The sequence below is a fragment of the Cuculus canorus genome, chromosome 2 (genome assembly GCF_017976375.1).
Source record: "Cuculus canorus isolate bCucCan1 chromosome 2, bCucCan1.pri, whole genome shotgun sequence".
Taxonomy (NCBI): domain Eukaryota; kingdom Metazoa; phylum Chordata; class Aves; order Cuculiformes; family Cuculidae; genus Cuculus; species Cuculus canorus.
In genome coordinates, this window is record NC_071402.1 from 8,845,953 (window position 1) to 8,860,909 (window position 14,957).

The 14,957-nt window shown below is 41.0% G+C and overlaps 1 long non-coding RNA gene across 1 annotated transcript; it reads left to right on the forward strand.

Moving 5' to 3' along the window:
* The first annotated feature begins 238 nt into the window (after positions 1–238).
* LOC128851287 (uncharacterized) lies at positions 239–14,524 on the forward strand. The gene is made up of 3 exons (XR_008448609.1): positions 239–351; positions 11,688–11,803; positions 12,534–14,524. It is a non-coding gene; the product is annotated as an uncharacterized LOC128851287 (long non-coding RNA).
* Positions 14,525–14,957: the final 433 nt, after the last annotated feature.

Here is a 14,957-nt window from a genome sequence, read left to right on the forward strand (position 1 = left end):
CCCCGCCGCGCGAGGCTCCCCCCCCGGGCTCTCATTGGCCGCGAGGGAGGAGGCCCCCACCCCTCGGGGCGGTGCGTGCGTGCGTGCGTGCGTGCGTCGCGGAGAGTCGAAGGAGACGGGAAGGGGAGGTAGGAGGAGAGAGGGGGCGGGGCTTGGTTGCCATGGCAGTGACGTCAACGTGTGCCGGGGACGGGGAGCGCAGGCACGGGAAAGGTCAAACTAAAGGCGAGGAGGGGACGCGGTGAGCCGAGGCCCGGAGCCCGTCCCGGCGGCTCCGCACCCACCCGCCTGGCAGAGCTGGAAGGGGGGGGCACGGGCGGGGCGGCCCCTCAGGGCCGGGGGACCTCGCAGGTACGAGGGGGGCGGGGGGGGTACTGAGGGGCAGGTACTCGGGGAGCAAGTACTGGGGGGGCAGTTGTTTCTCATCCCCGGCCCCTGGCTCCCACCCCTCGGCATTCCCGGGGGAAAGAGGGGGTGGAGAGGGCAGCTTGTATCCTTCAGTCCCTCAGCCATGGGAAGGAAAGATTTTGGAGAGCGGGGCGGGCTGTCAGACCCTGGCACTTTACAGGGTGGGAAGGGGTTTTGAGGGGACGGAGAAGAGCCCTGTAGCCTTTGCGGGGTGGGATGGAGACTTGTGGGGGAGGGAGAGGAGCCCCGCAGCCTTTGCGGGATAAAATGGGGTCTTGGGGGGGATGGGGAGGAGCCCCGCAGCCTTTGCGCGATAAAACGGGGTCTTGGGGGAATGGAGAGGAGCCCCGCAGCCTTTGCGGGGTGAGACGGGGTCTTGGGGGGAAGGAGAGGAGCTCAATAGCTTTTGAAAGGTGGGCCGGGGTTTTGGGGGCTGAGAGAGGAGCCCCATGGCCTTTGCGGGGTGGAATGGGGTTTTGGGGGCTGGGAGAGAAGCCCCGCGGCCATTGCGGGGTGGAATGGGGTTTTGGGGGCTGGGAGAGAAGCCCTTCAGCCTTTGCGGAGTGGAATGGGGTTTTGGGGGATCGAGAGGAGCCCCACAGCTTTTGAGGGATGGGATGGAATGGAGAGGAGCCCCACAGTCTTTGCGGGGTGGGATGGGGCCTTGGAGGGAGGGAGAGGATCTCCACACCCTTCACACACCCCTTTTCCCCCTCCCACGGGCCATGGGGTCCCTTTCCCAGCGTGCAGCCCTTGATGATGTGACCTCCTCCCCACCCCATTTTTCCTGCTTTGCTTTGACCCCTTGACCTGGGAACAGAGGTTAGGTTGGTTTGGGGTTTGGTTGGGGTTTTTTTTTGGGCTGTCGAGACTTCTGCCCCCCTCTCCGGCCCCCAGGCTTTGCATAACTTGTCTCCCGATTGCCCGTCCCTTCTTCCCTGCACTTTGCCCTGGCCTGGTGGGCTGCAGTGTGAGGGAGCAAAACTACTCGGGGACCAGTTTTTTTTCCTATCTAGCAAGAGAGCTGGATCACGAACAGGGCAGACTACCTAATCGTATAAATACATATACAAAAAAAAAAAAATGAGATCAGGCTGGAGAGGGTTCAGAGAAGGGCCACCAAGATGATCAGAGGACTAGGAAACCTACCATACGAGATAAGGCCGAGAGAACTGGGTTTGTTCAGTTTTGAGAAGAGAAGGCCTAGGGGAGACCTTATTTCCATGTACCAGTACAGAAAGCATGTTCACCAAGAGGATGGAGACTCTCTTTTTACAAGGAGTCACATGGAAAAGACAAGGGATAGTGGGTATTAGTTGGTCCTGGATAGATTCTGATTGGATTCCAGAATAAAAATTTTTCACCATGAGAAGAGTTAAATATTGCAATAATCTCCACAGGGAAATGGTAGATTCCTCTACACTGGATGCTTTTAAGGCTCAGCTTGACGGGGTGCTGGGCTCTATGAACTATATGTCGCCTAAAAAGGTAGGACCAGATGATCCTTGAGGTCCCTTCCAACCTGGCATTCTATAATATAAACATACATCCTTTTTTTTTTCTTTTTTATCCCCAGCAGCCCAGCGCTGAAGTAGATTCTGTGACAGCACAGAACAAGGCCCTTGGGTGTGATTTTTTTTAAATTTTTTTTTTTAATTTTTTAGAAAACCCTGGAGTGAAGCTGCTGTTAGTATGCCACAGGCAGTGTGTTGTCTCTTCATGTTCAAGGAATAATTTAAAGGAGCAGTAGTGACTCATTAATAGAAAGTATTAGCTGCATGAAGGCAAAACCAGGTGAAGTTTCTAACTTTACCAGAGACTTACTCCTTGACCTTGGATAAGTCTTTTTCCATCAGTTCTCTGTTTGCTTATGAATCAGGAATGGTGCTGCTTTCCAAAAATGTGTTGTGGTTAAATAGACTAATGACTGTGAAACCCTTATCTGCTATAGTAATAACAGGTAGATAACAATATTATTTCTACTACAGAAGCATAGAGGCTGTGGCCAGGATGTGAGTGTGTTGCTTGCAGAATTTCAGTGGAAATAGGGACTGACTTAAAAAGATGTTTAATGACCTGTGATATTGCATGACATGCACTGTGTGGTCATTTTATTCTTATTATTTTTATGCATGGGGTGCTCTTAATATGCTTTTAAAGGGCTGCCATTCCACAGTGCAAGTAGTTTGTGGGTTCCCCCCCCCTCCTGTTTGCCTAGAACAAAGCTGGTGTCCATTTCCACTGCTAAGGAAACCTTGTGAATTTCTCATGTGGCTGATTATCTCTGATAGCGGGCAATTCTGAGCTACCTGGTGTTAGATCTGGTGTTTTGGTAGGGAACTGGCAAAGAGATGTTCTGGTGTACTTGATGGGATGAAGAAATTACTTGTGGTGTTGGTTTTTAACTTTCTGCAGTACTGTTCAGTTGTACTTGCCAGGGTTGGGTAGTTGCATTAACTCCATGCTACCTCAGGGTGCGTCTGTATTGGCAAGAAAATACTAAAGAGAGTGACAAAAAGTTTCTTACATGTGTAATGAAAGATAAACCAAGTAGTTTAAGTTTAGGAGTTGTATTTTCTCTCTCACCTTATATATGCTCTCAATAGAAAATGTCGTAAGAATGCCATAGGCAAAAACTTCACTAAAGGAATGCTAGAAACATGGAGTGACCTGTCGCAGTTCATGCGCTGCTCTGAAGTGGTGGGCAGCTATTGCAATAATGGGTGAAAGCAGCCCAGCACAGAGCTGGGAGTTGATGCTTCTGCTGTGGATACTGGCCTGAGTTGCACAGACTTGTGCAACTAGATTACTTGTCTCTTTTTCTTTGTAAAAATCTACTGTACAAGCATACATCAGGAAGCGGCACTGTGTGACTGATATCTTAGGGGGATTTTGAGAGTAATTTGATCTAGAGTTGCTCACTTTTCTACTCAAGTTAATATGAAACTTCCCTAATACATTTTAACATTAAATAGGAAAGATTTCTGTGTTGAGGAGGAGGTACGCACAACACAGTTGGGGTTGTTTGGGGATTTTCTTTATTTTTTCTTAACAAAACTGAAAGCTGCTCTGGTAAAATCACAATTCATTGTTAATTCATAATATGTAGGTGCCCTGGAAAAAATTAAATACCCAGTTTCATAGCTATCCTTAGGCATCTTTAATTTATGCAAGAAGAGCTCACTAAGTGACAACTCCAAGTCTCATTGACCTTAGTAGGTTTTTAGAGGTCATATTTTAAAACAGATAAGTTGTGTTTGAACTGTTTTTTCAGTATTAGGAGCAAGTATTTGTGTACAGAATTACATGCTTTTTCCAGTTCTCTATTACATTTTCTGTTTTTCTTTAGATTCTTCCTTATAACTGCTACAATAAATCTGGATTCACCTTGGATTTTAATTTTTATCTCTCATCTTAATATTAGGAAGAAAATGGGTTTTTGAAAACAAGTTCTTTTTTCAAGGTCACTGTGAAACAGAGCAAACTATGAGGTTTTACGAACAGCTAGAAGGGCCAGTTTTAGGATCAGAGAAACTTGGCCGGCACAACCCAGACGTATGCGGGTGACATCAGCATTTTCCTGAGCCATTTATGCTATTCACTTCTGTTCCCAGCAGTGCCTTCTGTCTTATGTAAGCTTCCACTGTACATCCTGTCCTGCTGTTCTCATGCATGAAAATTCATTGGCGTTATCTTACTGTAGGGTTTCAGAGCTGAATAGTTCTGGCTGCTTGTTGTCTCAAATGTCCACATGCAAATTTCTTACGAGCAGAGATCTGTGCCAGGAGCATAATACTGTCCTCCTAGAAGACATCAGAGGAATAACTTGGAGTGAGACACAGCTCCTTTTGGTAATGGGAACTGTAACCACTGTGAAGTACTGTGGCTATGGATGTAATCGAATCTTTACTGGACAGGAGCCTTCATCTGTATCATACATAGATAGACCACTAATGCAGTTCTGATGGCTGGTGATAAAACAGCCATAAAAACCAAAGAACTAAAGTTTCAACAGAAGCTTCAGTAATATTAAGACTAGAAAACACAGGCTTTTATATACTACTGCTGTCCACTTATTACAAGGTTTTGGAGAGGAATTGTGCCTTCAGATACCAATGCTTTAAACTTGTTCTTGTAGTTAGCATTTAGTCATGCGTAGTGAAGATACTGTCACTCAATGGGTGAAATGGAAGCAAATGCTCCATTATAAGCTTTCAAAACCAAACATTCCTTCTGGTTTTCTGGCTTGCTAAATCTAGCTGAAACTTGCTGGCATAAAATCCTGCAATAATGCAGTGTTTATAGTTTAATTCTAAAGAAATCAAGATCCTTCTTTGAACAGCAGCTAATGTTTCAGTTTAAAAAAAAAAAAAAAGGGCGGGGGGAGGCTCTTGAATATTTTCTGGTCTCTTTTGTTAATGCTCTAGCAGTGCGAAAGAGCCAAATTCTTGCTTACCTGTTGTGGTGAGCGTGGTCATCCTTTTCTGGCTCCATGGCTTGTTTTGAGCAGCTGGAAAGTTTCCTTATGAAAACTGATATAGTACAGTCATGTACATGACTGCACAAGATGTATAGCTCTGCATTGGAACCACAGGGGAAGAAGGGTTGACATGGAGGACAAACTCGCCTGAAAATGAGTCCTGGTGTGGAAGGCCGGTGGAAGTAATGGCAAAAGCTTTCCTGTAACTTTCCACAAGCGATGTGTTCTGTACTGCATGAAACAATTCCTCACTGTAATGGAGAAACAAGAGGAATATAAGACTTGACATCTGAAAAGGAACAGGTGCTGTGCTTTGACACTTAAAAGCTGAACAAATTCCTCTAAGTAAGCCCCTATTGCAGAGTTTAAAGAGATATATTGGCAAAACAACTAAGAAGGACTTGAATTTTCATTCTCAGTAGGGAATTGAATTATCACTGTTGCTTTTATCACACAAGTCTAGGAATGCACGGACTTTTTAGTTCCTTTGTTATTTTTTGGAAGATATGCAAATATGTTTTAAAACCATATGTGGGAAAATGGACGGCAATGCAGTTGTATGGATTTTAGCAGAGACTTGTAGCAGCTGTAAGAATAAACCTTGTAAAAAAATTACTTCAAAAGCACCTGCGTGTAGCACATTCAAGATTCCTTTGCATTGTATTTTATTGCTTTACAGATATTTATGTGAATATGGAGGTGCACATACATGTTGATATTCAGTTGCCTTTTCATTCTGTAGATGCAGGCAAATAAAATGTAGTCTGGATGCTTAAATCTGCTAAAATATTTATAAGAAAGTTGGCTCTTGGAAAAAGTTTCCCACAGGATGCAGTGGGTGTCAGGTCTAAAGGTCAGTGGCAGACAAAGTAAAGTGAAAGTTCTTTCAGATTTATTTTTCCACTTCTTTTTTTATTTTAAACAAGCCCTTCTTGTGTGAAGAAGCATGGAACCCTTCTTTGTTACTTCCTAAACGCTACCAGGCATTTACAGATCTGTCTGTCCTTAAGCAAAAAGTTTTGTTGAAAACTGCTTTTTCTTTAGGGGGAAGGAAATCAACACAGTTAATATATTCATGAACTTTAGTGTGGAAGTTCCTAGTGTAAATTGAAAAAGCCAGATGGAATTTTAAGCAACTGTCATGCATGACTTAGGAAATGAACATTCCTCCTAATAATAAAAGGGCGAGATTGGAACTACATAATTAATCGCAGTGTCCTTTTCAACACATGATAACATTTGGCTGTAACAGCCATGGAGTTAATGGAGGGAGGCAACTGTCAGGTTCTGTGAAGCAGTGGGTTGTTCGCCTAAAATAAAAATACCTGCGTGTTTACTCTTTAAGTATTCACTGATGATTGGTGCTCATGCTGCACCAATAAAAATAAGCGTGAATTGTGGCTGACTTGGTCCTGAATCTATTTCCTGTCTTAAATAAGTACGTAAATATATTTGTATACATATTTAATATGCATACTTTACCTGCATACATATTTTATGTATATAAATTTATTTTAAGATGGGAAATAAGTATAAAGGGGCTTTTAAGATTTAAGTGGCAAAACCTTCTCTCCATGGAGTCGATGTACACTGTAATGACTATGTAGCCCCTGGGAGCAGTTTTGCAGTGAAGTTTATTCACTGTCTGTATCAGTGACCTGGAAGAAGTGTTCAGGACGGTGCTTAAAAAAATTGAAAAGGCTTACGAGATGGCACAAAGTCTGTGTTGGAGACAGACAGGAGGAGGAGTGGGCAGATGGCAGTCTATACGAAACAGGTGAATAATCAGATTGAGAGCAAGCTGAAAAGACTATGCAAGTGAGCATGCTGTTTTCATTTCTGTCTTGGTGAACGTGATAGGGATTTTTTCTGTTGTGATCTATGGAGTGGAGAGGTGAAAATCTTGTAGCTGGAAGTATACATAATGGATAATACAAATGTGCTGCATGACAATAGTTTTTTTCCTGAAGAGGTCTAGAAGGTATTGAGTTGTATTTGTGATAATTTGTTTACGTAGTTTATTTTATCTAGTTTGTTTGAAGATGTTTTGGGTAGCTTTCTAGCCTTACTTCATTGTCTGGCTCAGTGATAGTTTCAAGATTGCTTGGAGACACTGTGGAGTGGTAAGAGTAAAGAAGAACAAAGGGATAGTTACACTGATGACTGATTGAACCCATAACAGTTAGCACAGTGCTAAGGATTATACAAAAAAAAAAAAAATTGAGAAATGCAAAAACTCCTACTCCACTGGTTCTTTATTCAAAAAGGTGATAATATCAATTAATAATACAGTGTACAGATAGAAGAGAGTGTATTTGGAGCATGTTCATCACCCTATTGGTAGCTTTGTCAACAGTTACAGTCTCGGTCTTTCGTATTTATATTTATTTCAAATTCTTCCTGCTTTTTTCATTTTTTAGGGAGTTCCATAAATTACAACAGTGATGGTCTGGTCTAACTAGAATGCTCTACTACCCAATAAAGAGGTATTGCTTTATCTGAGCTGGCACTTAATGAGAAGCTGCATAACCCACCTTGCAGTTTAAGATTTATTTAGTAGGGATAAGTTTTCTATGCCAGAGGTTTAGTAATACCTGTTTGCTCCTTGTATATTGTCTTCTTAGCATGCCTTGATGCCAACACCACTAAGGAGTTTTAATAGCATAAGAAGGTTGAGGGAATTAGGTCTATATTTCTGCAGAAGGGTTAGAAAGATAAAGGAAAAAAAGATGAAAATATTCACAAGATGTGCCCTAGATAAGATTGTTTCATGTCTAGGGGCATGTTGAATCCTGTGGGATTCAGGAAGCTAAACTACTAAAAGGCTGTTTAATTCTTATGTTTCACTCTGTATCAACATGATGTTAGATATCAAAGTGATATTAGTGGAACTTGTAAGAACATAGGCATTTTATGTAAAGATTATAGAAATAAAATAAGTTAGTCCAAAGTAAATCTTTTGCAGTGCAAGAACTGTGTGAAGAATGGATGTTTGAGCCTCAACATGAGTATAATAAATCAACGTGCCACATGAGCCTCAGAGGACTTCATTCGCTTCACTGTTTTCTCTGCAGAAAAAGTTCAGCTAAATGCAGGGTCATCATTCTCCTTACATTCAAAGTATTTCTCAATGTTTCTGAAGACTGAGCTCTTTTCTCTGCAATATCTTAAACTGCTCAGGTCATCATTTGGAGTGTTCAGTGTACTGCCTGAGTACTCTTATATGCAGAAATCCCAGCAAGCCCGCAGTGTTGGGTGAGAGGTGAGATACGTTGTGTACTGTTGATAACCTACAGAAAAGGCTAAAATTTGTACCTTCTGGAAGGTATTGTCTCCCAAAGCTGATGCTTGGCAACAAAAGATGCCCTGCTGATCCTCTGCAGCTTGGCAGAAAATGCTCCTTAGTGTGTGAGCTTCATAAGTGTGCATCCCAGGATACGGACTGCTTGGGGCTGCTGGCACAGGGCGTTTTTTTCTTTTTTTAACCTCCACCAAACTATCTCCTTTTGCCTTATCCTCAGGGCTAGGCACACAGATAAGTAAAATAGAGGGCAGAGTTACTGAGTAAGATAAAAATTTGAAACAAAAGAGTGGAAGTAGAACAGACTGAAAATTGTGTTCTGGTTTAAGCAAAGTGACCTGGCTAGCTGTTGGGCTGCTGTTACCTAGTATTTCTGAGGCATGTGTCAGCTGTTGGACCTATAGAGTTGGTACTTAAAGCACTAGTCTGTCAACAATGCTGGCTTCGGTTAATTACTTAAAGTTAAAATTGTTGTGAGTTTTCCATCATGTTTTTCTTTCTTTTGCCCCAGCCTTACTAGTGCTTTGGCTGGGGATGTGAAAGCTGTGTGTTGTTGATGGCTCTTCCTGGTGATCGGCACCTTTGTGCTTAAAAGCTGTTGCCTTTTCTTTTTATCCAAGTTCGTCCTGCTGGCTGAGTGGTCCATATTTGATATGCAGCATTATTTTAATGAACTTTTTAACAACATCATGAATATGCATTGTGTAATGTTAACCTGCTGTTTTCTGAGAGTATCTTCAGCTTTTTATAGAGACCACGTGATATATTGTTAGCACTGCTGATAAATTTGGCAGCTAAATTATTTGATTGCATAAGGATTGTGCTTGTAAATACATATTCTTTATCATTACTTCTCAATCTACTTCTTCTGGGGTTTTGCTTATCTGAATTTATTGTTCAGTAAACTTTAAGAGTAATCAATATTGCACTCACTTCTGGAAGGATAAGTAAATACATTTTTTTCTATTAAATTAAGGTAAGAAATACTATAGCTAAGGAATTCGTAATAGTAGTTTGACAAGTGTGTCCTTTGTCCCAGTAAGACAAAGGCAGTGTTTTCGAGATTGTTTTTCCTCATGGTGGTTCTATGAGTCTAGCTCTCCCATCTCCCTGTAGGTCAAGAAAATCTTCGTTTTCACATAGCCCTTTGCAGTGGGATAACTAAGCTGTCCGTTGACAGGATCAGGCATTTCCAGGTCACTGGAATGTTGGGAATGTTTTAGTATCAGGGAAGCTAGTTCTGTAGCCTGTCCCTCATCTGTTCTGAGTATATCAAGGGCGTATTTCAAGGAAATGCCGAGGAAAGTTAAGGTGCCTTCTGGAGCTTTATGAAGATTGGTATGCCATATCTCTAACCTTTATAGTAGAAGAGAAAATTATAACTCTGAATGGAGCTTGCAGTGTTCAAACCTCTAATCAATTGTGATATAAGGCATATTCTTTAACAAGGAAACATAAGGTTTTCTTTGTTAAAAATATGCATCTATCTATTTTGACTCTTCCCATTCCTCTGATTGTTTTTCTTCAATTACTCTTAAATGTAAAATGAGTTACTGCATCTGATCTGATGCTTTTAGTATTTTTAATAACAAAATAAATGTAGTGGTTGGTATCCTCAGGTATGGTGTGATTAGGCATGACTGTCTGGTCTTTTGTATTTTTCATTTGATTTCACCCTGTATGACTGCTTTGAGTTCAAAAGCCTAATCAAAATTCTACAGTGAGTTTTTTCACTTTGAGTGTGGTGATTAAATGGCTTGATAAGCATGGGAGTTGATCAGGAACTGCTAAGCTGGTGGTTCAGTTAAAAGTCAGGTTATACCAATTATTAACTAGAAGCAGTAAAATCTCAGGAAAGTAAAATGAATCTATGTACTTAAACATTCCTTGATTCTAAGAAACTGATTGAAGTTGTGGTTCTGTATATTAATGTGAAATTGCATACTCCAGTATCAGGGAGAAGTACTGGTTTATTTGTTGTACTTTCTTACACAACACAGATTTCAGCGTGAAGTTCCTTATTGTTGTAGTTAATGATATCTGACTTACTGCTTATACCTAAATGAAGAAACAAGACCTCTATTTACACAGCTTGAATTGCTGTTAAGCATAGCATTACTTTATAATTTCTCCTAAGAATACCAGGCATCCCAATAACACCAAACCTCTGCTGCAGTTCTCAAAGACTGTTAATCATTAATTACTTTTCTTCTTGTGAAAAGGGGAATGTTTTTCTAGTCACTTGCCTTATATGAAAAGGTGAATACTGCTTTTCTGTCAATGTACTGGTACACTACAGATCTACGATTGCGAAATTTTCCTTAACAGCATAGATAGTTTATATATGCTGTTAATTTGCACTGTGTGGCAGTCTGCTTCAGTTATTTCTTTGCCCTCTGTAAAATCAAGACATTGTTTTTAGCTGTCTTGTTAATCTTTGCACAGATAGGACTTCCAGATCCTTGGAGACTGAAGCACTGTGGTGTATGGATTGATCATAGGATCATGGAATGGTTTGGATTGGAAGGGAACTTCAAGTTCATTCAGTTCCAACCCCCCTGGCATGAGCAGGGACAACTCCCACAGAATCAGGTTGCTCAAAGCCCTGTCCAGCCTGGCCTTGAACACCTCCAAGGATGGGGCATCCACCACTTTTCTGGGCAACGTGGGCCAGGGCCTCCCCACCCTCACAGGAAAAAACTTATCCCTAGTATCTCATGTAAATCTCCTCTCTTTCAGCTTAAAACGATTGCCCTCATCCTATCATCACACTCCCTGATAAAGAGCCCGTCCCCATCTTTCCTGTAGGCAAGGATAACCAACTGGTGGTGGTGATTCCTGTTTTCTAAGTTACTGCTTTAAGTTGGAGTATGTAATTAGTTTGAGGAGTTCTACTTTTAAATAGTATTGTAATTAAATGGGAATTTGAAAGATTGAATGCGAGACCTTGCATTCAGCAAACATCTGGTTTATGAACTTGAGTATAGCAGGATCCCTGTGAAAAGACACATTTTACTTATTTGTTTTACTTTTCTGAACACATTATTTTTCATATGTAAAAGTGGTGAAACGAGGTGGGCAGCTTCAGGTTTTTTTGGCTCATTTGTTTTGAGGAGATGCCTGACTTTATTTTGGGCTCTAGTACAGTTCACTTATAGATTTGACTTTATCAAGATTTTAAATGGAGAAACTCCAAGAGTTCCACTTTTAGGCTTGGCTCACATCTATTATGCAGACTTTTCTACAGTGCTGTACGCTTGACCTCATGAAGTTACTCACGTCTATGTATGTAGTAGCCAGCCATCAAAGCCGAATTGTACCACATCCTTGGTTAGAGGTTTTCACAAATATTTTTCAGGAGTATTAGTATTCAGAAATGCATTATACTGCCAAATTATTCAGGAGGGGTTTTGCCTTAGGTGTTTTAGATGCTTCTGACTACTTGAAAACATTTTTGTTCATTCTTGCATTCTTTTGTTTTGTCTTTGCCTCTCCAAGGTCAGGCAGGATGCTTTCTGGAATAATCCGTACTGCCCACATACCAGCAGGTGGAGCATCTGTGACATAAGACAGACCTCGGGCTCCCTCCAGCATTTGGGAAAAGTGGTTGCCATGTAAGTCCTGCACAGTTCATTTCCATGAAGGTGAAGTCTGCCATCTCTGTTTGGCAACACTCTGGGAGCAGCTCCATGTTAACATGCCCTGTGAACAAAAAACGTTGAAGGACATCAGAAGTATTTGGACAATTCACTCAGATATGTGGTGTAAGTTTTGGGGTTGTCCTATGCAGGAATAGGAGTTAGCCTCTGATCCTTGTGGGTCCCTTCCAACTCGTGTCATTCTGATTCTGTGATCTTTCAGACTTGCAGTTCACTTGGGGTGAACTTTGCAGAGAGTGAAAGGCAACTTGGTGTTCCTCTGCTGCTCTTCTCAAATGTCAGTTTCCTGTTGCAAGGCATAGAATTATTGACGAGACATCTAGATAGTTATAAAGTTGGTACTACCTTTAAGGGAGTGTGATTTTGCCAAATTAATTTTTTAGTTGTTGTTTACTGTATTTCGCTCATATTACTGTTCCACACTCAATATGTTGATTTCTGAGGTCTTAAATATTGCCATCTTTTTCTTTTTCAGGGATAGGGGATGGGGAAAGGTTCCTATTGTAATTAAAGAATTCATCCGTGCTGCTTTAACACTGTAGTGCCATCAACACAAGCAGTTTTGCCCTGTGCAGTACCTTTTTCCTTTCAATGCTAAGGACTGCACTGCCATCCAGTAACTGAGAATGGCCTCCTGCTGTAGCGGAAAACTGATCATCTTCTCTAATTTTTTTTTTCTCTCCAGGATTAGTTTGCAGCTAATATAGTGGTTGTCCAAGTAACTTGCATCATGAAATTGTAAAATTCCCATAACAGTGGAGGAAGCAGGAATCCTTCAGCTGGAAGATAGAGTGCAGGGCTACTCTTTGGCCACAGTGCTCTTTAAACCATCCTGAAAGTGCAGCAGTAGTCAGGCCCTGTGGTGTGAGTATTCTTTCTCCGTGTTTTTGGAGTGGTCTTTGCAGAACAGCCTCCCTCATTAAGAAGATTATAAAGCAAATACTAAATTGCACTAAATGATGTTACATATAAACTGGAGGGGGGCAGATATAGACTAGACATAAGGAAGAATTTCTTCACCATGAGACTGATGAGACACTGGAACAGGTTGCCCAGGGATATGGATGCCCCATCCCTGGGGGTGTTCACTGCCAGGCTGGATGGGGCCTTTGGCAGCCTCAGCTAGTGGGACGTGTCTCTGCCCATGGCAAGGGGATTGGAACTAGATGATCTTTAAGGTCCCTTCCAACCCAAACTATTCTATGATTCTATGTTCTTACTGCTGAATTATTTTCTATTTGAGGTGTGACGGAGATCTCAGCTGCTTGTGTATTACTCTATTTTGCAGGTATGCATAAAATATAAGTGTTTAGGTTCTGTAATTCAAATTGCAGCTAATAAAAGTTGCTTTAGGATTAACTTTGGAATAACTGTGTTTATTACTTCCAGACTGCCTATCACTATAGGCTGGATAATGGCATTCTTTGTTGCTGATCTGGGTTTTTTTTTCTCCCTGAGAAATAGATTACTTTTCTTAATTCGTTTTTCATGTGAAAAGCAGAGTGGAAGAAGATGAATCCTAAATAATTCTCTTTGAGAAAGCACTTTGCCAAGACTGAATATAGGAATAATTTGTAGCAGATCCTACAATTTCTTTTTCTTTTTAAATCCTGCTCAGTGCAGGGCTCTCCAAATACCAGAACTAGCTGTGACTACTGGACAGCATTTGGCAGTGCAGTGTTAGGATATTTCTTGACATTGTGAACCCCAGAATGGACATGTAAGTTTCCAATTTTTTAGACAATTTTCAGACAATTGAAAATGCATTGGGATATTATACTAATTCATGTTGTGAATTATCTAATGGCTTAAAGCTTTGGAAAGAATTTCTTGCTGTATGTGCTTCTCCTGCCATTTACTTTACATCGGCACTCAGTAGACATCTCAGTAAACTGATTCAATTTGTACAACAGTTGAAGGGTCATGCAATGAACTACATTCGTGTTTTAATTGGGATCAGGAGTGCATTTTTGACATGACTGTTCTGATGGTCTTCAGTTACTGTTCTGCAGTTCTTGTGGAATGTGCAAATTGACTTCTTTTGAATGAAACAAAGTTGAGAGGCGTGCTTCTGGACTTGGCTAATGCATTTGATTTAAGGCTGTTTAGACCATTGATGGGACTACTAGGCTTAATCCTGAATTGAAGCCGCATGGAACACATGTAGTTTGAGTATTGTTTTCAGCACAAACTGTTCTGTTTTGCAGATCTCCTCCTGTTGTGCAGGGCGCAGGGTTGGTTTATTTAAGATGGCTACACTGGTTAGTTAGCAAAAAGGTGTGAAAAGTACCAGTCAATGCAAGGAAGAGAGAGTTCATTTTATCTGCTAGTCATACTGATTAAACTGAGTAGCTTTCATTCTTATTTTTAAACTCGGTGACAGCATGAGATAATTCAAGGTTTGCTGAACCAAAAGTACTCAAAAAGCAGGATTCTCATGTCAGGTGAATGACCTAGAGCTCTGCATTTGTGACAAAAGGGACAGTTTAATGTGCCGGGCTGTCCATGTTCTATATTTATTTTATTGTTATTTGAAAAGCCATACTTAATAATGGGAGGAAACAGAACTGAGACTTCCTATGGAAAAATACAGACTTAAAATCTGTAGTCTATCCTTAAGTGTAAGGCATCCTTGTGTATTGTTAAAGAGTGACATTTTAAGAACTTCATCTTCAAAATTTTATTGTGGGAAAAATTGCACTTTTTTTTCAAATTTGAGGGACCTTCTACAAACCAGCTAAGTGAAAGTATCTTTCTTAAAGATACTGGTGTAGAATTGTAATCTTGTAGGGCTTTTTTCTGGAAGAACACTGAGTGCTCTACAAAGGTGACCCTGGGATAGTGTTTGGCAGCTGATTTAAATTCAATAGGCTTAGGTATGCAATTTGTATTTTCTTTGTAGTTTATTTTTTAACGTATTTGGCACCAGCTGATTAAAATAGTTCTAACATTAAATATTTGTGATTCCAGAACTGTTGGAGCTGCTAGCACTGTGGTCTATTGGTAACACCTGGGTATTTATACAAGAGTCTGTATTGATGTCAACTATAGATGATTCTTTTTCCAAAGAGTTATTGACTTCATGTTGGAGGATAATCATTTAAATAAG